The sequence below is a fragment of the Bubalus kerabau genome, chromosome 2 (assembly GCF_029407905.1).
Source record: "Bubalus kerabau isolate K-KA32 ecotype Philippines breed swamp buffalo chromosome 2, PCC_UOA_SB_1v2, whole genome shotgun sequence".
NCBI lineage: Eukaryota > Metazoa > Chordata > Mammalia > Artiodactyla > Bovidae > Bubalus > Bubalus kerabau.
This window is the reverse complement of record NC_073625.1, coordinates 21,515,365-21,539,113: the sequence shown is the minus strand read 5'-3', so window position 1 is coordinate 21,539,113 and position 23,749 is coordinate 21,515,365. Positions and strand designations below refer to the sequence as shown.

General features: G+C 41.6%; 1 long non-coding RNA gene across 1 annotated transcript; it reads left to right on the top strand.

The window, feature by feature from the left end:
• The first annotated feature begins 3,512 nt into the window (after positions 1 to 3,512).
• LOC129644633 (uncharacterized) lies at positions 3,513 to 23,303 on the top strand. Its single transcript, XR_008710899.1, has 3 exons — positions 3,513 to 3,716; positions 22,277 to 22,366; positions 22,967 to 23,303. It is a non-coding gene; the product is annotated as an uncharacterized LOC129644633 (long non-coding RNA).
• The last annotated feature ends 446 nt before the right edge of the window (positions 23,304 to 23,749 follow it).

The window sequence follows — 23,749 nt, the reverse complement described above, 5'->3', positions numbered from 1 at the left end:
CGGGAGAAATATCAATAACCTCAGATATGCAGATGACACCACCCTTATGGCAGAAAGTGAAGAAGAACTAAAGAGCCTCTTGATGAAAGTGAAAGAGGAGAGTGAAAAAGTGGACTTAAAACTCAACATTCAGAAAACTAAGATCATGGCATCTGGTCCCATTACTTCATGGCAGATAGATAGGGGAACAGTGAAAACATTGACAGACTTTATTTTGGGGGGCTCCAAAATCACTGCAGATGGTGATTGCAGCCATGAAATTAAAAGATGCTTGCTCGTTGGAAGAAAAGTTATGACCAACCTAGATAGCATATTAAAAAGCAGAGACTACTTTGCCAACAAAAGTTCATCTAGTCAAAGCTATGGTTTTTCCAGTAGTCATGTGTGGATTTGGGAGTTGGACTATAAAAAAAGCTGAGTACTGAAGAACTGATGCTTTTGACCTGTGGTGTTGGATAAGACTCTTGAGAGTCCCTTGGACTGCATGGAGATCAGACCAGTCAATCCTAAAGGAAATCAGTCCTGAAAATTCGTTGGAGGGACTGATGTTGAAGCTGAAACTCCAATACTTTGGCCACTTGATGCAAAGAGCTGACTCATTGAAAAAGACCCTTATGCTGGGAAAGATTGAAGGCGGGAGGAGAAGGGGACGACAGAGGATGAGATGGTTGGATGGCATCACGGATGCAATGGATATGAGTTTGAGTAAACTTCAGGAATTGGCGATGGACAGGGAGGCCTGGCATGCTACAGTCCAAAGGATCACAGAGTTGGACATGACTGAGCAACTGAACTAAACTAACTGACAGCTGTCATGTGGGCCTTTATTACTTTGTTAGACACAAAACTTGCTGATTTTTCTCTAATGCTACTGTGAGGTAATACAAAAACATATGTATTTAGGTCTCTGCCCCACTTCCTGGCACAGGGGTCCTAAAACTCTTGCAATTTCCTAGTGATTAGAGCACTGGGAGCACCTTCTGTTCTAGTATTTGGTCTTTGAGCCCCTGTCCTGACAGAGTTCCTCTATCCCTTGGAATTTCCTGGGTGATAACAGTGTCCTTTGTTCTAATGAGGTGACTCTTGATGGGTTCCCGAATGGGGGCTGGTCACCAGAAAGACCAACAAGCCAGGATTAGAATCTTAGGATCTGCAGCACCATCCCCTTCTCCAGCGAGGGAAGAGGGGCTGCAAGTGGAGTTAATGATTGAACATCCCTATGGGATAAAACCTTCCACAGAATCCCAGGGGTTTGGGGTTTGAAGAGCTTCTCAGTTGGGGGCTACGTGGCAGTGCTGGAAGAAGGGTACACCTGGATGGGACATGGACTCTCCCCCACTTCCCACACACCTTCCTACACACCTCTTCCACCTGGGTGTTCATCTGTGTCCTTTATCATATCCTTTTAAAAAATATTTGTTTATTTGTTTATTGCTTCCTTGTGGCACAAGGGCCAGTTGCTCCAAGGCATGTGGGAATCTTAGTCCCCCAACTGGGGATTGAACCCACATCCCCTGCACTGGAAGGAAGGTTCTTAACCATTGGACAACCAGGGCAGTCCCTATCACATCCTTTTTTAATAAACTGGTAAACAGTAAATAAATTGTTTCCCTGAGTCTGCAAGCTGCTCTAGCAAATTAGTGAAACCCGAGGAGGGGTCATGGGAACCTCTGATTTATAGCTGATTGGTCAGAAGCACAGATAACAGCCTGGCTTTGCACTTGGTGTCTGAAGTGGGATGTGGGTAATCTTGCGGGACTGAGCCCTTAACCTGTGGAATCTGATGCTATCTCCAGGTAGACAGTGTCAGGTTTGAGTTATTGTGGGACACAGCTGGGCTTCCCTGGTGGCTCAGTGGTGAAAAATCCGTCTGCAATGATGAAGACCCAGGTTCGATCCCTGGGTCAGGAAGATCCCCTGGAGGAGGGCATGGCAACCCACTGCAGTCTTCTTACCTGGAGAATCCCATGGACAGAGCCTGGGGGGCCACAGTTCATAGGGACATAAAGAGTTGAACGTGACTAAAGTGACTGAAAACGGCACGGCACGGCACAGGACTCAGCTCATGTTGCAGAGAATGACTTGATGGGCAGGAAACTCTCTCGTATCTGGTGTCAGTAGTGTTGTGAGTGTGTTGGTTGTATGAGAGTAAAGGAGAAACACACATGAATAGTGTAGGTTTTTCTGTACAACTAGTGTGTTCTATTTGTTAATGTTAATAAAAAGTACCACAGGTTTTATAGCCAGGGTATTATTATCATTTTTGTGGGTAAGAAAGTTGTGTTTCTATATCTTAATAAAATGATTTTTATCATTGAGTATTGGTATTAGAGTCTCATGTATGTGTTCAGAAGTTGTCATGTGGCCCAAGAGAGTTCACAGGGTCTTTCTAGTTTCTAATTTATTAGAGAAGAATTTTGGCATTACCTGTATTTGGCATAAAATTAAGTAATTTTAGAGTGTAAATGTTAACCTCGAGGCACTCTACTATCATTTTGTAATTTTACAGATAATTTTACAGATTCAGGAACCTGAGCTCAGAAAGGTGATGTAACTAGGACAGAATAACAGTGGAAGAGCTCAGTCCAGAATACAGGTGTTGGACTGTGGTCCCCAAAATGTGCCTCCTTAAAATGTAAGAAATGAGTGAATGAGCTACAAATCAGATCTGTGCAGCAGGCACTCTGAGAGAGGTCTGTCCATGACATCTTCAGCTGGAGCAAAACTTCAGCATTCATAACCCTGAGAGGCTGCAGCTCGTAATACTAAGGAGAATAAGAAAAGTATATTGACTTGCTTTTAACAAGTCTGATTTTACTTTCTCTAAAATGATTTGCATTTGTAGCCATTGCAAACCTAACCAGAGAATTAGAAATACATTTTTATTGTCAGAGATCTGATTTTTCAAAAACCATGATTTTGTAACCATGTTATTAAGCTATAGTCCATTAGCTCTACAAACTCAGTTAAAATTATGTTTTGATGCTTTCTTGGTTTTTTGTTTTCTTGGTCTTTGGATGTTAGGTTGTGATTAATTTGTTCTTGTTTGTGGTCTTATGTCAGTGCTGCCTAGGATATGGCAAGTTTACTAATGATGTTTGCTAATGATGGCAAGTTTGCTAATAAGTTTATACATTATTTAGTTTTTCTTTTTTTCAGCAGTGACTCTCCACGTGGATGTTGCACTGCTCATTGTACCATGGAACTCAGAAGTATGCTCTTTTTTGTACATCAAATACGTCCACTTAGCATGTAAAACTAGCGTGGGTTTAGTTCCCTTTAGACATTTGATGTTTGACTATGCAAAAGCACAGTGAAAATAACCAAGGTTCAGAAGGTCTTTTTATAGAGCAGAAATAATGAGCCTGATTCCCTGACTCACAGGCTACAGATGGATCCCCCTGTCAGATGAGCAAGAGAGGAAGAAAGAGAACCACTTGCCCCAGCTTGCTGGTTGGGAACAGGTGGTAACCTCCTTGCTTCTTCTGTCCCCACAGCCTACTGCACCCCTGAGAAGAGAGCTTCCCCTCAAGCCCCTCAGCTCCAACTTCCCAGCCTGACCACTGTTCAGGGGAGCTCTTGCGATGCTGCACAGGGGGCGACCAGATTCTCAGGGCCCAAAACAGCTGCCAGGCAAGCCTCTCTCTGTTGGCTGTTCTCCGAGCTCCTGGACACTGGCAGGATCCTTATGATCATCATCTCAGACAGAAAAACAAGTGAGTTTTTGTTTTTATTGCCTATTATTGTTCATGTCACTTAGGGCTGAGATTGAGTTTTTAAATCACAGTAGATGCCTTTGAAGAAGCTTAGGACCAAAGACAGACTTTCCCCCAAGGTCTATAACCAGCTAGTGGCAGAGTTTGTATTCATTCCCGTCTCTACCACACCACCCTTTATTTCTGTCTCTCTACAGTGTCTACATACTAGTTGCTCAACAAATTGTTAACTGGTTTAATCTGATGCAGTTAAGTGAATCATCATATGAGTTAATCTTGTCACAGCATTTGGCTCTGCTGCAAAGCTCCTGCCCAGGGAGTAACTCCACTCAGACACGAGCCCCCTCATCCCTCTTCTGAAGGCCGGCTGGAGCTGTGAAGAAGCCCAGGCTGCCATCCCTGCATCCTTGAGACTGAGGGACGGTGTGGCAGAGGAGAACCATCCCCCCTGACCATCTGTCTAACCTCTCTGGGTTCTGTTTACCTTCCCTGGGAGATACTCATCCTCCCAAGTTTGTGGAACTGAATGCAAGTCAATCAGTTCACTCATGTGATCAGCAGACATTTTCTGGTGCCTCCTCTGGGCCTGGTACAGTGCTGGGCTGGGAGTATAGAGATGCAGGACATGGCTCTCATTCCTTCCAAGGATCTCAAGGATGGAAGGATGTGGCTGGCCAGGGTGGAGCTTTTGTAGGCCTGATGAGCAGAATGCAGTCTTGCCCGATTGAGGAGTAGGTAGAGCCTGGAGAGCCAGCCTGATACTTACCAGGCAAGTTCACCAACTTCCCACCAAGTTCATGGCTGCTGCTTTCCTTTTCCCACCCAAGACTCGTGTTGGGGCACCTCTGTGGGCACTGGGTGAGGCACTGGGAGGTGAGGCCACTTGGCTCACCGATTTTTCCTGCTGTACCGATTTTCCCTGCTATCCAGAAATGCATCGTTCCTAGGAAACCTTTCCTAAGCCAGAGTGGCATAAAGGGAAGAAGAAATTACCTTCAGTCAGTCAGTCAGTTCAGTCACTCAGTCGTGTCCGACTCTTTGCGACCCCATGAATTACAGCACGCCAGGCCTCCCTGTCCATCACCAACTCCTGGAGTTCACTCAAACTCATGTCCATTGAGTCGGTGATGCCATCCAGCCATCTCATCCTCTGTCGTCCCCTTCTCCTCCTGCCCCCAATCCCTCCCAGCATCAGAGTCTTTTCCAATGAGTCAGCTCTTCACATGAGATGGCCAAAGTACTGGAGTTTCAGCTTTAGCATCATTCCTTCCAAAGAACACCCAGGACTGATCTCCTTTAGGATGGACTGGTTGGATCTCTTTGCAGTCCAAGGGACTCTCAAGAGTCTTCTCCAACACCACAATTCAAAAGCATCAATTCTCTGGCGCTCAGCTTTCTTCACAGTCTAACTCTCACATCCATACATGACCACAGGAAAAACCATAGCCTTGACTAGACGAACCTTTGTTGGCAAATTACCTTAGGACACATCTTTTTAACAGATGCTCAGAATACATCAAGGTAAAGCAGAGATGTCCACAGCCACAGTTCACAGCTCTGGTGGCTTCATGCTGAGTCGTTGAGATGCTGAGTGTGGTTCCTGGGGAAGGAGCCTGGAGAGGCCACTCCAGGTGCTGGGGGTGGGTGCTGCCTCTGTAAAGGCTGCTGCAAAACACCTGCTGAACACTATTCTTTGCTTTTCACCTATTTTCATAAACAGAATTTCCTCTTCAGATTTCTTTTGGTTGGAGAAGAGAGGTACTAATTAGGGTAGGTCTTTAGGAAAAGTAGCGTGGAACTGGCATAAAGCAAATCTTCGAAAAACAGGCATACTTGTATCTAGACTTGTTGCCCAGGCTCGTTACACGTTTGAAGGAAAATAAAAGTAAAGGCAGTTTCAGTCCTAATGGTCATTCTTTTTTGTCTTTGATTTCAGGACCAGCTGTTTATTGCCTGGTTCAGTTCATTTGGAGTCAGTAGGGTGGGCGAGAATAATTTGCACTTTAGCAGGAATAAGAGCGGGGTAAGAGTTGGCTTTCCTAGCTGCCAGGAGGCCTGCTTCCTTTTTTTTTTCATTTCTTTTCCATTATGGCTTATCATAGGATATTGAATATAGTTGCCTGTGCTGTGCAATAGGACCTAGTCCTTTATCCTTTCTACTTACAATAGTTTGCATCTGCCCCTCCCAGACTCCCAGGCCAGCCCTCCCCGTTCCCCCCTCCCCCTTGGCAACCACACATCTGTTCTCCATGTCTGTTTCTGTTTCATAGATTCATTTGTGTCCTATTTTAGATTCCATATAAAAGTGATATCTTATGGTATTTGTCTTTCTCTTTCTGACTTACTTCACTTTAGTATGATAATCTCTAGGTCTACCTATGTAGCTGCAAATGGCATTATTTCATTCTTTTTATAGTTGAATAGCAGGAGATCTTGCCTGGAGAATCCCAGGGACGGGGGAGCCTGGTGGGCTGCCGTCTATGGAGTCGCACTAAGTCAGACACGACTAAAGCGACTTAGCAGCAGCAGCAGCAGGAGGTCTGGGTTCGACCCCTGGGTGTGGAAGATCCCCTGGAGGAGGGAATGAGAACCCACTCCAGTATTCTTGCCTGTAGAATTCCCATTGGCAGAGGAGCCTGGTGGGCTACAGCCCACAGGGTAGTAAAGAGTTGGACATGACTGAGTGACTAAGCACAGCACAGCCCAATATTACAGGTAGAGATACACTCACACCATCTTCTTTATCCATTCCTCTGTACACGGACATTTAGTTTGCTTCCATGTCCTGGCTATTGTGACGAGAACTGCTGTGAACGTTGGCGTGCATGAGTCTTTTTGGATTATAGTTTTGTCTGGGTATATGCCCAGGAGCGGGATTGCTGGATCATATGGCAAGTCTGTTTTTAGTTTTTTGAGGAGCCTCCATACTGTTTTCCGTAGTGGCGGCACCAATTTACCTCTCCCCAGCAGTGTAGGAGGGTTCCCTCTTCTCCACACCCTCTCCAGCATGTGTTGTCTGTAGACTTTTTAATGATGGCCATTCTGACCAGTGTGAGCCGGTACCTCATTGTAGTTTGGATTTGCATTTCTCTAATAATGAGCAATATTGAGCATCTTTTCCTGTGCCTGTTGTAGGAGGTCTGCTGCTTGCCCTCCGTGTTCCAGCTCAGAGCAGCCAGACTCTGTGCCCTGAAGGCCGTGGCATTGCGGGAGGAGACTGTGGTAGAAGACCTAGTGCCGCACTCAGGTCCCCCTCTTGGCACCAAACGGGCCCAAAACACAGATCAGATGGAGAATGTCCAGGTGGAGGAGAGCACGGCTCAGGCTGCCTACTTGAGGCCTCAGTGCTGGTGGCATCAGTCCCAACTTGGTCCCAGCTGCTATGCTGTCACAGCCATTCTTGGAGACCCCAAGGTCCCCCCTCGTTCATTCCCTGGGCAGGTTCCTAGACCGGGGCGTCTCAGCAATGGTGCCCCACCGCCAAGGACTAGCAGCACATCTAGACTTGTGACAGGCAGCGAAGGTGGAGCTGGTGGGAACCACTCACTGCACTGTGACCCAGGACATGCTGGTGCGCCTGTGGGGCGCCTCCGTTACTATGGAGATGAGATGCTGGCACCATCAGATCTTGGAGCTGGAAAGAGGCCTGAGCCTTGTTAGGGGGATGGGCACAGAGGCTGGTCGCAGCAGTGTCATCTACGCTGCATCAAGTTACAGAGCCCTGAGGAAGTCCAAGGCTGAGGGCTGATGGGAGCGAGCCCTCCTCTCAGGGACACAGTAGGGAGGTCCTATTCAAAATGAGTCTGGGCGAAGGAGCCTGGGCCTCCATTGTCACATGGAAGTGGGTGCAGTGATCACAGGAGCTCCCCGCCTGACCCTGGGGTCAGGCTGAATTGGAAAAGAATGACAAATTATTCAGGAAAAGGTGGGTGGGGACGGATGTGTAGGAGAAGGGGATTCCAGGCAGAAGGGTCCCTGTGGGTAGGGTGTGGAGTTCAGGGAACCTGTGGTAGGGCTGCTCAGACTTTATTTTCAAAGTTGTTAAATATCCTGAGACACTCAGAAAGTTTCTAGAGAGACTTGTCTATCATTAAGGCATTCAGTCATTCAGCAGACGTGTATTGAGAGCCCACAGGGTAAAGGCAAAAGGAATTAAGAGATTAATAAGGCTTGAGAGAAAGAGGTAAGGCAGATTAAGAGGTACAAACTTTATGCTGCAAAATCAATGAGACATGGTTGGTTATGAAGTGTACAGGTGGGGAACATAGAAAAAAAGAAAAAAGAGAGAGGTATAGTGTAAATGTGTCCAGCTTTGTTGCATATCAATTATACCCCCATGAAGCGAAACAATTTTTCCCTAATGTTGCAAACTTAAAAAAAAAAATAGATAAGACTTATTCTCTGTCCTCAAGGAACTCACAGTTTAGCAAATATTATTTATAAAGGAACATGTGCAGTGATAGACGTTAGAACACAGTGTTACAGGAACACGAAGAATGGAGTGATTACTTGTGATTAAGCAGGTCAGGAAGGCCTCACGGGGAAGAGATTTTGAAATTACCAGATAGAATGGGAAAGGGCCATTTGCATTTCCAAGATGTTTAAACATGTCCAGACTTATTTTAGTTTGCCCTATTTGCAAGAATGTTGCAACTGTTGAGATGCTTATAAATTAGATGTTAATTAATGAAGTGAAAATGACGCAGGGAAGAGATCCAGATTGCTTTTAGAAATGGTGTGGTAGAAATGAGCTCCTTTCTAACTTCAAGTTATGTAAACGAAATGAACTGCATTTATAATTGTAAGAATTGGAAATGTTATTTAATATGTAAATATATTCTAACAGATAGGGGATATTTATAATGCCAACAAATATTCTATTTAAGATAATGTATATTTAACTTCATGCATTTCTAGTTTTTTTTAAATAATTTCCTCCTCAATATTAATGTTTTTCTTCTCTTGTACATAAGTGTCGTGTATTTGCTATAGCACAGTTTCTTAAACTTGATGGGCCCTACTCTGCTTTCATTTTCTACCCTTGCTTTAAAAAATATTTTTATTGGATCATAAGATACATACTTGTACGAATCTTAAGGGTATCATTCAATTAATTTTTACACGTGTATCTGTTTATGTTAACTACCATTCAGATTAAAACATTTCCAGAACCTTCCAAGGCTCCCTCATGCCATCTCCCAATTAATACCAGATCCTGCTAAAATGATTACTGTTGTGAGTGTATCACTGTGGATTAGTTTTGTCTGTTTCTGAACTTTACATAAATGGATGTACTTTTTTTTTAAGTCTGGCTACTTTCCTCAACATTGTCTCTAAGACTGAACGCATGTCCCACTCAGTTTTTTCTTTCTCGCTGATATGTTATTTATGAATATACCAAACTTAGGTATCTGTTTCTGTTGGTGGCATATTTCCAGTTTGGGGCTATTATGAACAAGTCTTGGAGATGTCTTTGGTGGACACATGCATTGATTTCTCCAGGGTAAATAGGAGTGGAATTGCTGGGTTACAGGGTAGACATATGTGGGACTTTAGTAAAAACTGCTACTGAGTTTTCCAAGTGCAACAATTTAAACTCTTCACAGCTGGAATGAGAGATTTGATATTCTGTCTTTTCAATGTTAGCCATTCTAGAGAGTGGATAGTATAGCTCATTGATTTGATTTTCATTTTGCTGATGCCAGTGTTGAGAACCTTTTCATTTGCTTGTGGCCAGTTGGGTCAGAGAAGGCAATGGCACCCCACTCCAGTACTCTTGCCTGGAAAATCCCATAGACAGAGGAGCCTGGTAGACTGCAGTCCATGGGGTCGCGAAGAGTTGGACACGACTGAGCGACTTCACTTTCACTTTTCATTTTCATGCATTGGAGAAGGAAATGGCAACCCACTCCAGTGTTCTTGCCTGGAGAATCCCAGAGACAGGGGAGCCTGGTGGGCTGCCGTCTATGGGGTTGCACAGAGTCAGACACGACTGAAGCAACTTAGCAGCAGCAGTTGGGTATCCTCTTGTGAAAGGCCTACTTTAATATTTTGCGCATTTTTTAAATTGGGTTGTCCTTTTTTACTGAACTGGAGGGCCCTTTGACAGATATGTGTATTGTACGTCTTCTCCCGGTCTTCAGAGTGCCTCTCACTCTTTCAGTGCTGTCCTTTTCTTGGGAAGAAGTTCTTAATTTCAATAGCATTCAACTGGAGCAGTCTTTTCTTTTGTGGTTAGTGCATTCTGTGTCCTTTTAAATGAATATTTGGGTCTTCCAGAGAAAAATTCTAATGAAACAGCATCAAAGATTGTAACATTTCTCATAGAACCCTCAGACCTCTATGCATGCACTTTTAGGTTGCCACCTGAGAGCCACGCTCTACTGTGCTGTTGCAGAACATTCTAGCCATAGATAGATCCCCCGAAACAACACCACAATACAACCATGGTAGGATTCCATTTTAAGCCAAGGAGGCAACAGGTTTAACTTTAAAGAAGCAGCTACTTAGAATTATTATATAGTAAATAAATATAATATAGGTAAATATATATTAAATAAGTATTTTTGCCCCATTATATTTCAGAGATTCAATAATATGGGAAAGTTCTAAAAAAAAGAGTGTGAGATGAGAAAATCAATTCACTTGAAAACGCTGGAGCAAAACGTTGGTCCTTCCCCATCTGTGCCTAATTAGGAACACTCGTCTCTCCCCTTGACCTACTTTTATCACTATTCCAACACACACACACACACACACACACACACACACATACACACAGCACTAGTCCCAAGGAAAAAACACAACCGAGATATTTATGACTTCTGAAACCTGCTCCAACTTGACAGTCCACAAACATAACAGATGGTCTGTAATAACTGAACTGTTGTTGAATGTGTCTTCAGTGGTTAATTACACACTCATTTCTTAAAATTTAAAATACATGGAGAGCAATTATTCTTACCAAAGGAACATACTCATATTTTCATATTCTATAAGTCATATTATCATACAGTTTTAGATAGACATAGATAGATGATAGAGAACAAGATAGATAATAGATTTCAAACAGTTAGATGTATTTAAAACACAATTACCATTTGTGATATCAAACATAACTTTTAATTTTCAAGTCTCTGAAAAACTTATAAATATCAGGGTCTTGGGTAACTAGCCTGCCTTTCTTCATGATACCTTAAAATTCAGAGTTGTCTTGCTATTCAGACTTTTTGTATAAATAGGATTTCATAATCTACAAAACATTTCTCTTTCTAGCAAGTTTCCAATAGAAAGCAAGAAACATACCAAGAATGCATATGCCTTACAAGGGTCAGAGCAAATTACTGAAATATTTGAAACTATTGTAAAACTGGACAGAGAGACCTCTTAATATTCAGATGAAGATAATTCACGATACTAAAACTGTCTTCTTTTTAGTATGATCTTTTCCCAATTCATCATGATTATTTTGAAGGAAAAAAAGCCCTCAGTGCAGGAATATTGTCTTTATTTTTCATTTGTTCATTTTTTAATCCCTCACTTATAAAAACTTTTGTTCATATGTAAATAATAAATGCAACCACAGTTACATATGCTTGACAGAAGAGGGTATGGAGAGCAGTGGGCCTTAAAAGAAGGAAGAGAGGAGTTTAGGAAAGTTGGGCTTCCCTGGTGGCTCAGATGGTAAAGAATCTGCCTGCAATGCAGCGCTGGAGACCTGATCAGTCCCTGAGTTGGGAAGATCCCATGGAGAAGGGAATGGCTACCCACTCCAGTATTCTTGCCTGGGGAATTCCACGGATGGAGGAGACTGGCGAACTAAAGTCTATGGGATTGCAAAGAGTCAGACATGACTGAGAAGCTAACACTTACAAAGCCATAGAATGACTCTTGAAAATCAGTGGGTTTTTCACTTGCCCGTGTCTGCTCTTCCTGGATTTTCTTTTTCCGTTCTCTTCACTGCTGTTCTGTTCTCCAAAAAATGTCTTCATGGGTGTCTTATCACTGGTACAACCAGTGGAGGTGGACTCTAGAAGATCTCTTTAATACCAACACTGCAGAATTCACATCTATTCCTGGGCTGAGTGTCAACAGATCACCCGCCAATAACAAAATACATAAGAGACTGCTTAGGGTAGATACTTGAAAAGCGACAGGTTGGAAGGATACCTTGTATTAGTAGGAAAGCTCTGGAAGTCTGACTTGGGTAGCAGACAGACAGAAAATTTGGTGGACTTTGGTTTAGCTTTGAATTTCTAACGAAGGCTGGGTTTTTAGTCATCCATTCCATATTGTACTGTTCCTTCTTGTGCTTAAGTGCATTTCATTCTGTTCTCCTTGGAGCAGGACTAAAGTTCAGATTGCAAGGAGCCTAATAATGCCAGATTTTGAACAGTTAGATTCTGCAGGGGTTTTAGTTCAATAATTAGTATAGAACTGAACCAGCCCAGTTGTTCTTCCTCAGATTCAATTCACCAGGATACTTTAGTTTCAGGGAGGAAGCGTGAGGGGCAACTTAGAACTCCACCATGTTTCTTTTCTTCTAGACTTTTCCTGAAACTTTACAACCAATTGTTGAACAGCGTCCTCTGATTCTGATAATTAATTTGCCTGTTTACAAAAGAAAAATGAAATACAGAGATAACAGTCTGAGCTGAAGAAATCATGTATTATTCATCCAACCAAAAAACTCTTTGCTATTGCTAAGATAATGGGCTAGACTTTTCAATCCTGCCAAGTTTTTTTTTTCTTTTTAATTCTTTCCCAAAGGGCTATGCTTATTTCTTTTTCACACTATTATCAGACGCATTTTCTACTTCAAGACTTGTTTCTCCGCAAGTTTAAATTAGGAAGACACTTTTCTTAAGCAGGAAAGCATTTAGGATTTTTTAAAGTTTGAGTCTTTTGAACAGAGGAAAGGAGAGAGAGAGAGGAAGGGAATAGAAGAAGGAGAAAGTGTGTGTGTTATCTTGACAGATGTAGGGACCTAATACGGGGAGGACAAAGACATTTTCAAGAAAATTGCAACAGTTATGATAGGTCTTTTATTAGTGGCTGTTGAAAAAGTGCTGGTCTTCTTTGGGTGTGGTGTTGACTAGATCTGGTGCAGTAAGCTTGAGAAATGTAGTACCTAAGGTCTCTGATCACTTCGCTGGGGTGAAGGTGTGTAGGTTAACCTGGAAACTTTATGGTCTTGTTACGATGACTTTGTTCAAAATGTCTTTGCCAGCTATATTTTTGTTGTACTAGCTTCCAGTCCATGGGGTCACTAAGAGTCGGACACGACTGAACAACTTCACTTTCACTTTTCACTTTCATGCATTGGAGAAGGAAATGGCAACCCACTCCAGTGTTCTTGCCTGGAGAATCCCAGGGACGGGGGAGCCTGGTGGGCTGCCGTCTATGGGGTCGCACAGAGTCGGACATGACTGAAGCGACTTAGCAGCAGCAGCAGCTTCCAGTGTTGTTTCTTAAGGGCTTCAAGTCAAAAATCGCGATACCATTGGCATTGTTACTGGCAAAAGCTTGATGCTTCAACAGATAATCACAGTCAAAATTCAGACACCCCATGTGAGTAGAAAAGGTAAGGCTCATCTTTAACTGAGACTTAGTCTCATTTTGATGGACAACTCCTGACGTTTGCTCTGGTTCACAAGGTCTCTGAGGACACTATAGAAGACATGAGGAAACACTGCTTTACTTGTACATGGGTGAAGTCAACAGCCACCTCCGTATTCAATTAAAAGTTCCCCAAGTTCCCTTAGTTTAATATTATTTGCATGGTTTTGAACTTTTGCTTTGTCAGAGCTGGCGTTCTTGCCTTGAGGTTAGTATTTCCCTTGCAGCCTCTGAGTTTGCTCATTGCTCTGTCTCCTCTGTTAGCTCTGTTTCCACAATTGGTAGCGCTCCTAAATTTGGGGCTGCTCCTTCATGACGTTATTTTTCTGAAAGGTTGGGTGATTTTTAGTTGCTTTTCCATATTAATATCTATCTTCAAGGTGAAGGGAGGTGAGACAGGTGAATGGACAAGACTTGTCCTTGAATGGGTGGTTGTTGGTGATAATCTGTACATGTGGGATTCATCATACTCTCTACCTCTAACATTGAATAATATTTGTTTTCAATATTAATATTCGCTGTCTGTCTTAGGGTAGGTGGAACTTGCCATTGCTGTTCTTTGGTGATACGAGTGTGAGTAAGTGTGATAAAAGTGGTAAGAATATGTGAATAAAGTCTAATCACTAGCACAGAGCAGGGCTCTCCCTCTGAAATCAGCATATCATCTTAATTTCTTTTTTGCCACTTCTTTCTAGCAAGTCGTTTCCCTGCCTAACCTTTCTCCCGTGGCCACTGTGTGTTCCCTCAAAATGTTTACGAGCGTCATTATTGAGAGATCCCAAAATAAAAGCTTTAAAGCCAATTTTATTGTTGGTTCAAACTGCCATTTTGTGTGATCACATGGGATGTGCAGTAGAATCCTCAAGGTTACACCACAGATACTGGTCTTATGTTAGGCGAATGTCCTACAATGTCTTTTGGAAATACACTGTACATTACCTGGGACACATAGGATGCAGAAATAACCCAGATTAGCTGCATCTTAATCTGGGAGTAAAGAAGGAGGGGAACTTGGGGCCCAGCCATTTTTATGAGCGGCTCAGAACTGAGAACTGTTTCTACTTTTCAGTTACAATTAATATAAAACAAAATTCTGCTGTTAATAATTTTCAATTATTTGAAAATTTGAGCCCTATGTCTGGATTTAGAACAGTGATAAATTTTATTTCTCTGCATCAGACTTTCTGGGGGCACACCTTGCTAAAGTGCATATCCATGGGACACATCCACAACCTGGAGCTCTGTGTGATGGTGTTGGGCCAGGGATCTCCTTTAGTAATAGAGCACTCCAAATAGTCTTTTGAAAATTGAATTTTCGGAACTATTGATCTAGTGATTTCTTCCCTGTTTCTGTCAGACATCAATTTGATTGACACTTCAAATAGGGAAGCATACACTCGTATTTAATATATGGCTCCAAAGGGACCTCTACAAGGGGCCAAATGACATAGAACCTTCAAGGCCAAGGTAAAATGTTTGGGTTTTATTCCAACTGGGAAAGAGATGAGTTTTTAAATAGGTCTATAGGTAAGAAATGTGATGTAATGTGATGTGATTCTGTTAAGGCTCTGTACCTAGCATTGTTTTTGTAACTTGGTATTCTTTTTGCTAAAGAAGGCCCCAGGTTGGCTGTCTTAGACCTGCAAAATCCTGGGTCTGCCTGGTGATATGGCGCATAAAGGGCCTGCCAGGGGGCCTGGCACACACGGGTTCTCAGGAAGTGGAGGTGTTCCCACTCTGTTTCTCTTCGTCTTGAAAGCTTTATCTCACCCTAGATGTGAATACTTCTTAATCTCCAGCTCAGTGACTGTCATCAAGGGACATTCTTAAATATTTGTTGAATGACTGATGGAAAGCAAGACAGGAGGGAAAGAGAACTGACTCATTGGTATTTTTCTTTATATACCACTACGGGTACCAAGTAGCTGGCTTTTCACATATTTTAACTCGAAAATGCAGACCAATCTCATATTGATGCATAGCAGAGCCTCCTCAATGTGTATGACTCAGGTTTTCAATGGACAGAGTAAAAAGTGGTAGATAAGAATTTTATTGGGAAATACTACTGATTTGCCAAAGTGCTAGAAAGTCATGACAGTATGTTAATAGAGGCAGTCTGTTTCCTTGATTATGAGGCTGATAGGCTACTGACCTCTTTTTAGGAAACCTTCACATTTTGTCAAAGAAATTACCTGGGAGAAATAGGAGTTCTCTTGTTTATGTATATAGCATATATGTCTTCCACTCCCCCAAAAAAAATCTTAGACATTTTGCAAACATTAATCAATATTATTTGATCCCAATTATTACTCTAAATAAAAACTTTTAAAATTGCCCTGTCTTCACAATGTGAATTGTGATTCCAGAAATACTCTGACAACCACCTCAGCAGAAATACAAAAAAAAATTTTTTTAAAGCTTCCTCTTATTCTGATTACTGGGATGGGATTCCTACTTTTTCCTACCTTTCCTACCTTTCCTATCCTTGTTCATCTCTTTATGGACTCCTATTATTTTCTCCCCCTTAAATTCAAAATCACCTCAAACAATTACTGCAGCCATAAAATTAAAAGACTCTTGCTCCTGGGAAGAAAAGCTGTGACAAACCTAGACAGCATATTAAAAAGCAGAGATATCACTTTGCCAACAAAGGTACATCTACTCAAAGCTATGGTTTTTCCAGTAGTCATGTACGGATGTGAGAGTTGGACCGTAAAGAAGGCTAAGCATCAAAGAATTGATGCTTTTGAACTGTGGTGCTGGAGAAAACTCTTGAGTAGTCCCTTGGACAAAAAGGAGATCAAACCACTCAATTCTAAAGGAAATCAACCCTGAATATTCATTGGAAGAACTGATGCTAAAGCTCCAATACTTTGGCCACCTGATGCAAAGAACTGACTCATTGGAAAAGACCCCGATGCTGGGAAAGATTGAAGGCAAAAGGAGAAGGGGACGACAAAGAATGAGATGCTTGGATGGCATTACCAGCTCAAAAGACATGAATCTGAGCAAATTCCAGGTGACAGTGAAGGACAGGGGAGCCTGGCGTGCTGCAGTCCATGGGGCTGCAATGAGTCGGACATGACTTAGCACTGAACAACAACAAAAATTCAGACATTTTCTAGGCTTATGTCCAAAGTTTCTTTCCTACTTTCTATGTTCTCCCTGGAAAATTGCTGTATGTATGTCTGTAGCTTCATCAGCCTCCAGTGTCTCCAGGTCTCCATCTCGAGCTCCAAGCCCTTTCTTGCTCTAATGAGACTCAGTCTGGTGCTCCTGGGAGTTTAAGACTCAACTTGCAAGAGCTCATGGATAGTCAAGAATCAGTTGGTTTAAGATCCTTAAGAAAGAGTGCTGTGTTCTAGCCATGGGGCTCCAGATGAAGCTGATGGTACAGAAATGGAAGCCAAACAGATGCACACAAACATACTGTTTCACGGTGAAATGATGCAAAGATGGATAATACTTCCTAATTAGTTCCTGCAGTTGAAAATTGTAAAATTAACGTGAATTAATTATTTCTATTTTCACTAATTCAGTTGTCTGTCCCCCATTATTCTGAATTAGAGTGACTCTTCTTTCCAATCTTTCCCTTCAAAATAAACTTCTGATAATTATTTTTGAAACATATTATACCTGAAAGCCCTGTGGAAAGTAACTAAGAACATTGTGTTCCAGCATTAAAATGACATACAAACTCCAGATTAAAATATAATTCCTCATTCCAAAGCTTGAATAGAATGAAACTCAAAAAGAATTGTATCTGATAAAATTCAGGTCATTGAAAAAAAGTTCAAAAAAGAACATTCTCTATAACAAGTAGCACTTTTATTTGATTATTGGTTCCGTTAGATTTCATCCACTTTAAATGTTGAGGTTAGCAGCCTCAGATATTAACAATCCTGGTAACACGTGGAAATAACAAATTTCAGGTAGATTGCAATTAGTTATGAAGGAGTTTAACCTCCATCTCCCTATAAGGTTTGTCCTCATCACCTTCTCCCATTTCTAACCTTCTCTTATTCCTTCCATGATCACTACCCCAATATCCATGAGGCAAGGACAAATAAACAGAGCTTAAATATAAGCCTCAAAAGATCCATATTTTAACAAACATTGAGGAAAGAACCTCTTTGTGGTTCATAAATTTAAAATGAGTTGAGGTTGAATTTCTAAAACTGTTTCAAGTGGATACAAAAAACACCATCTCCAAATCCAGTTGGTTTTGACACCGGTTCTAAAGATAATCGATGCTCATGATTCTCTGAGCTGTGTTCCTCCATCATAGAACTTTTGTCTTTCCAGGAACAGTAAAGCCACTGAAGGACCTGCTCAGCCCTTCTAATCAAAAATGTGCATGAGTGATCTATCAAAGTACCTCTTGGCACATGTGACTCACAAATCCTTGAGAAGTTGTTAAGTGAGCCTTGAATCTGCGGACCTGATGACTACATTCTGATAGGAATGGGGGTATCTCTTCAGGGAACTGTCATTTTATATAGTTCAGATAAACTGTGACTGCATAGGTGATATCATGTGAGAAAGATTATTTTGGAGTGTAGATACTTCAAAAGAAAAAACCTGTAGTGGTATCATGAAACTAAAGCAAGATAGGAATCAAATCTAGCTTGAAATCACCCGTTGAAGAACAATTTTGAATGAAGAAGAAAAGGTGGTGCAACAGAAATGATTCATTTGCCCTCAGCATCTGCAGATGGCTCCCCAGAGCTCCCGTCCCCACTCCTCTCTGCTATGTAATTAAGCAGAGAGAGGGGCCCCATGTTAAAAAAAAAATCCTGCAAAATTCTTTATAACTGAGGCCACTAGCTAAAGTCGGAATAACACTTGAGAATGGCTGCAAGTCACACAAGAAAACCTTCCAATTCAGCCCCACTGGGAAAAGACTATTCTTTTCCCTTCAGAACATCAGTTTCTGAGTGGAGGGTAAAATATTAATATGAAAGGAGGCACAGATGTGCAGGCTCCTCTCATAGAGCCTTCTGGGAAAAAACAGCTTGCTAACCAAATTAAAGACCTCTGTCTGGAAGAGATTGCCAGTCTCAGTGTTCAAAGAATAAAGTCTGCAAGTAAAATATGCCTTCAAGACTAGGAAAAAGAAATTAAGTTAGATTAAATAGAAAATAGACTTGAAGATAAAGTAATCTTATATATTACATTTTTAGAAGATAAAAACATGAAAAATAGTGGATGGAAAGTAAGTTTTCTGCTATCAGAGTAGATAAAATATCTAAAAAAAGATTTTTAAAAGTTCACTAATGGCTTATTAGCCTTTTTTATTCTAGGGTCTTGTGATGAAACCACTTAAAATTATCTCTTTGGCTTTTTCAGGTAAATGCTTATTTTTTAGGGATTTGTTTTTATTGAAGTACACTCTGGGCTACAGAGGATGAGACGGTTGGATGGCATCACCGCCTCAATGGACATGAGTTTGAGCAAACTCTGGGAGATAGTGAAGGACAGGGAAGCCTGGCATGCTGCAGGCTATGAGGCTGCAAGGAGTTGAACAGGACTGAGCGACTGAAATGAACTGATAGTTTTGTTTTGTTTTTTCTTTTGGCTGTATTGGGTCTCTTTTGCTGTGCTCTGGCTTTCTCTAATTGTGGTGAGCCGGGAGCTAGTCTTCATTGCAATATGCGGGCTTCTCATTGTGGTGGCTTCTCTTGTTTCAGAGCACAGGCTCTAGGGCTCATGGGCTCAGTAGTTGGCAGCTCACAGGCTCAAGAGCACTGGCTTAGTAGTTGTGGTAAATGAGCTTTAGTTGCTCTGCAGCATGTAGGATCTTCCTGGACTAGGGATTGAACCCAGGTCCCCTGTGTTGGCAAATGGATTCTTAAATACTGGACCACCAGGAAAGTCCTTTATTGAAATATAGTTGAATTGCAATATTATGTTAGTTTCACATGTGTGTGTGTGTATGTGTGTGTGTGTGTGTGTGTATTCAGTCATGTCCAACTCTTTGAGACTTGATAGACTATAGCCCACCAGGCTTCTCTGACCATGGAATTTTCCAGGCAAGAATACTGGAGTGGATTGCCATTCCCTTCTCCAGGGGAACTTCCCAACCCAGAGATCGAACCCTGGTCTCCTGCATTGCAGCCAGACCAGATTCTTTACCATTTGAGGTACAGAGAATTTTCAAATGTACAACATAGTAACTTTATATTTTTATAGACGCCATCAGGAAAATTATTAGAGCTAATAAATGAATTCAGTAGAGTTGCAAGATACAAGATTAATATAAATAAATCTGTTGTGTGTCTATATGCTGCTGCTGCTGCTGCTAAGTCGCTTCAGTCATGTCTGACTCTGTGCGACCCCATAGACGGCAGCCCACCAGGCTTCCCCGTCCCTGGGATTCTCCAGGCAAGAACACTGGAGTGCCTTGCCATTTCCTGCTCCAATGTGTGAAAGTGAAAAGCGAAAGGGAAGTCGCTCAGTCATGTCTGACTCCCAGCGACCCCATGGACTGCAGCCCACCAGGCTCCCCCGTCCATGGGATTTTCCAGGCAAGAGCACTGGAGTGGCTTGCCATTGCCTTCTCCGGTGTGTCTATATACTAATAGTGAATTATCAGAAAGAGAAATCAAGAAAACAGTTCCACTTACAATTGAATCAAAAAAGAATAAAATATCTAGGAATAAATGTAACCAAGGAAGTGAAAGACCTGTGCTCTGAGAAGTATAACACACTGCTGAGGTGTATTGAAGACTATACAATAAATGGAAAGATAGGGACTGGAAGAATTACTATAGTTAAAATGTGCATGCTACCTAAAACAATCTATAGAGTTAATGCAATCCCTGTCAAAATGCTGGTGACATTTTTTTCACAGAGCTAGAACAAATAATTCTATAATTTGTATGGAACCGTGGAAGATCTTGAATAGCCGTACCAATCTTGAGTAAAAACAGCAAAGCTGGAGGTATCATTCTCCTTGGCTTTATATTATACTACAAAGCTACAGTACTCAAAACAGTATGATATTGGCACAGAACAGACACATAGATCAATTGAAAACAACAGAGAGCCCATAAGTAAATCCACTTATTTATTGGATCCTTTGATCCATATGACCAATCCAAGACAAAGAAGGCAAGAATATACAAATGGAGAATAAACAGTCTCTTCAGTAAGTAGTGTTGGGAAAGCTGGACATAAAATAATGAATAGTTGAATAACTAATGAATAGAAACTTTTTTGGAGAAGGCAATGGCACCCCACTCCAGTACTGTTGCCCGGAAAATCCCATGGATGGAGGAGCCTGGTAGGCTGCAGCCCATGGGGTCACTAAGAGTCAGACACGACCAAGCGACTTTACTTTCACTTTTCACTTTCATGCATTGGAGAAGGAAATGGCAACCCACTCCAGTGTTCTTGCCTGGAGAATCCCATGGATGGAGAAGCCTGGTAGGCTGCAGTCCATGGGGCTGCACAGAGTCGGACACGACTGAAGCGACTTAGTAGTAGTAGTAGAAACTTTTTTAGAGCTAAATGATTCTTGAAGGAAATTTCTCCCCAAATTTAAAGATCTGAAGTAATTTGTAAAGTAGTTATTAACAACCATTGAAATGCCATTAAATTTTTTTAAAGTCTTTTATCACAGAGATATCAAGACTGGTTCCTAGAGATCACCTCTCAGATGAAAAGGGAAAATTAAGCAGAGAGGCGAGAATGAGCTGCCTGTTCTGCATTTGCCTGCCCCATGCTCCAGGATGGTGATGGATTGTCACCACTGACTCTCCGTCTCTGCAGTGCTCCTGTTTTGACTGTAGAGACAGGACAGTCTCTTGATTTTCTTCTCTTTTCCTCACAAGTGACATTTCAGTCTTTGATGCAGGTTCTTCCACTTTGGCCCAATATGAAAGCTCTTCTCTTTTATTTACCTCTCTTATGGAACTGACTGGAAAATACAAGCCTTCTCTTGGGTCAATTAAAAAAAATGTTTCCATAAATGTTTATATGTTCTGCAGTTTTCTCCTAAGCATCTATAATGTTTTAAACTATGTCTATATAAAACCCCCAAATATTCTTAATGAGTAAAAAATCAATGGGGGGGGGTTATGATTTTGATCTGAACGTGCTTTCAAACATTGTCATCCCAATGGATGATTCATCCAAGATGGCTGAAATGATTGCTCTTTAGTATTTCCTGAGGGTAGCCCACAACTACTTACTTTTTAAAAAATTTAAACATATTCATTTATTATGTTGATAATAAAAACATAATAAGTAATACCAACATAATAATAGTGATCTGCTGCTCCAGGCCCCAGTTGCCGCATGGGGGAACTTTAGCTTAGCATGTGAACTCCTAGTTGTCCTTTGAGGGATCTAGTTCCTTGACTTGGGATGGAATCCGGGCCCTTTGGATTGGAAGTGCCAAGTCTTAGCCACTGGACCATCGGGAAAGTTGCTACTATCTTTAATTTTTATTTGTTTCTTTGCCTTTTAAAATTTATTTTTAATTGAAATATACTTGATTTACAATGTTGTGTTAATTTCAGGTATCAGCAAAGTAACTCAGTTATATATATATGTATTTTTTTCAAATTCTTTTCAGTTATAGTTTATTACAAGATATTGACTATAGTTTTGCTTTACATTTCTGGCTGTGTTGGGTCTGTGTTGCTGTGCAGGCTTTCTCTAGTTTCAGCGAGCGGGGCCTACTCTCTAGTTGCAGTGTGAGGGCTTCTCATTTCAGTGGCTTCCTTTGACTCGGAACACAAGCTCTAGGGCACGTGGGCTTTAATAGTTGTGGCACAAGCCTGAGTTGCTCCATGGCTTATCAGATCTTCCCAGATCAGGGATTGAACCTGTGTCTCCTGCATCTCCTGCACTGGCAGGCAGATTCTTTACCACTGAGCCAACAGGCTTTTGTTGGTTATCTGTTTTGTGTATAATATCAACTACTTACCTTCTAGATGAATGGTGCAGAGAAGTGATTGGCAGGTGTGATAGACATCACCATGGCAACTCTTCATAAAGGAAATTGATGGCTGAGCAAGTTGAGGGTTTGTATTAAGAGCTTAATAATCCCCAGGCTGTTTGTTCAGGTCCTGTAACTTCCTAAGGATTTCAGAGGAGGGATAATGAATCAAATATTTTGTTAGTTCAGAAAGCCTCACCCACAAAATACATATTTATCACTTCAATTTGTTTTTTGGCTGCCACATAGTTTAGCCCGCTGAAACATTTTATTTTTCTGTCAGTGGCATTTGCGTCAAGAGCTCTGACCAAATATGACCCCGGTCAGTGCTGGATTCCAGCCAACACACACCAGACACCGAAAGGGTCACACCCTGTCTTCAATTTCCCCTCCAAGACCAGCTACATAATTCTAGGGACTCAGTGCAAAGTGAAAATGTAGAATCATTTGTTGAAAAATTAGGGAGAATTTCCAAACAATGACAGCACGGCATTAAGGACGCCCAGTCCCTTTGGCACAGCTGTACTTTGTTCGTCCACAAGGGCAACCAGGCTCCCCGTCTCCTTGCCCTCTCCTTCTTTCATCCAGGCTGACATTTTCTTCTCTCCTGCTCATTTTCAAGAAGGTGAAAATAGCTAGAAGCTTCCCCAGGCAGCCGAGTCTTACTGAATCCTCATTATTCCAGGTGAAAGAAAAGAAAAAGGCTCACTCCTCTTGCAGATTTGGGTGATGAAAGCGAACGCCACTTCTGAATGCTGACTATACAAAATTATTAGCCTGAAAAAGTCAGAAAACGTTGCCCTGAAAGGATCCCTGCCTTGACAGAGATGAGACGGAACAGCCTTTTGGTCTTTTTCCACTTTTAAAAAAAATTTCTAGAACTCTGTGCAAATGTGTCTAAGTATAGTCGATACTTAATATACCAAATCAGAGCTCTGATTGTTTTAATAATGGGAGAAACATATCTATGGTTTCGAGCAAGCCATTGTCTTTCCTTCAAGTATATTAACAATAAAAAGAAAAAAAGAAAAGTTCTTTTAAGAAAACATTTGAGAACCAGTCTCATCCTAATTCCGTAGTATGGATACAAGAAAGGCATTTGTGGTTGAAGGATTTATGTCTCTGATGGAGGATAACTTAGTATTTCCCTAAATGTGCCTTGCAATTGCTAGTGTTCCATGATTGTGAGAAGGACTCCATACTCAAATAAGGCTGGGAAATTCTGCTTTAGAGATCTGCATAAAAGTCTCCTGGATGTCCTGCAGCTTAGAAAGGGAAAAAAGAAAACAAAAAGAGAATCTATAACCCATCTGCTCTTTGTTTAACCCAGTTTTGCCCAAACACATTTAATCACAGAATGCTTTCATTGTGTAGTAACTATTAAAGTCATGGTGTTGATTAGGCACACTGTGGGAAATGCTGATGTAATGAATCCATGGAGATCATTGGAAAGGATTTTGTATTGTTG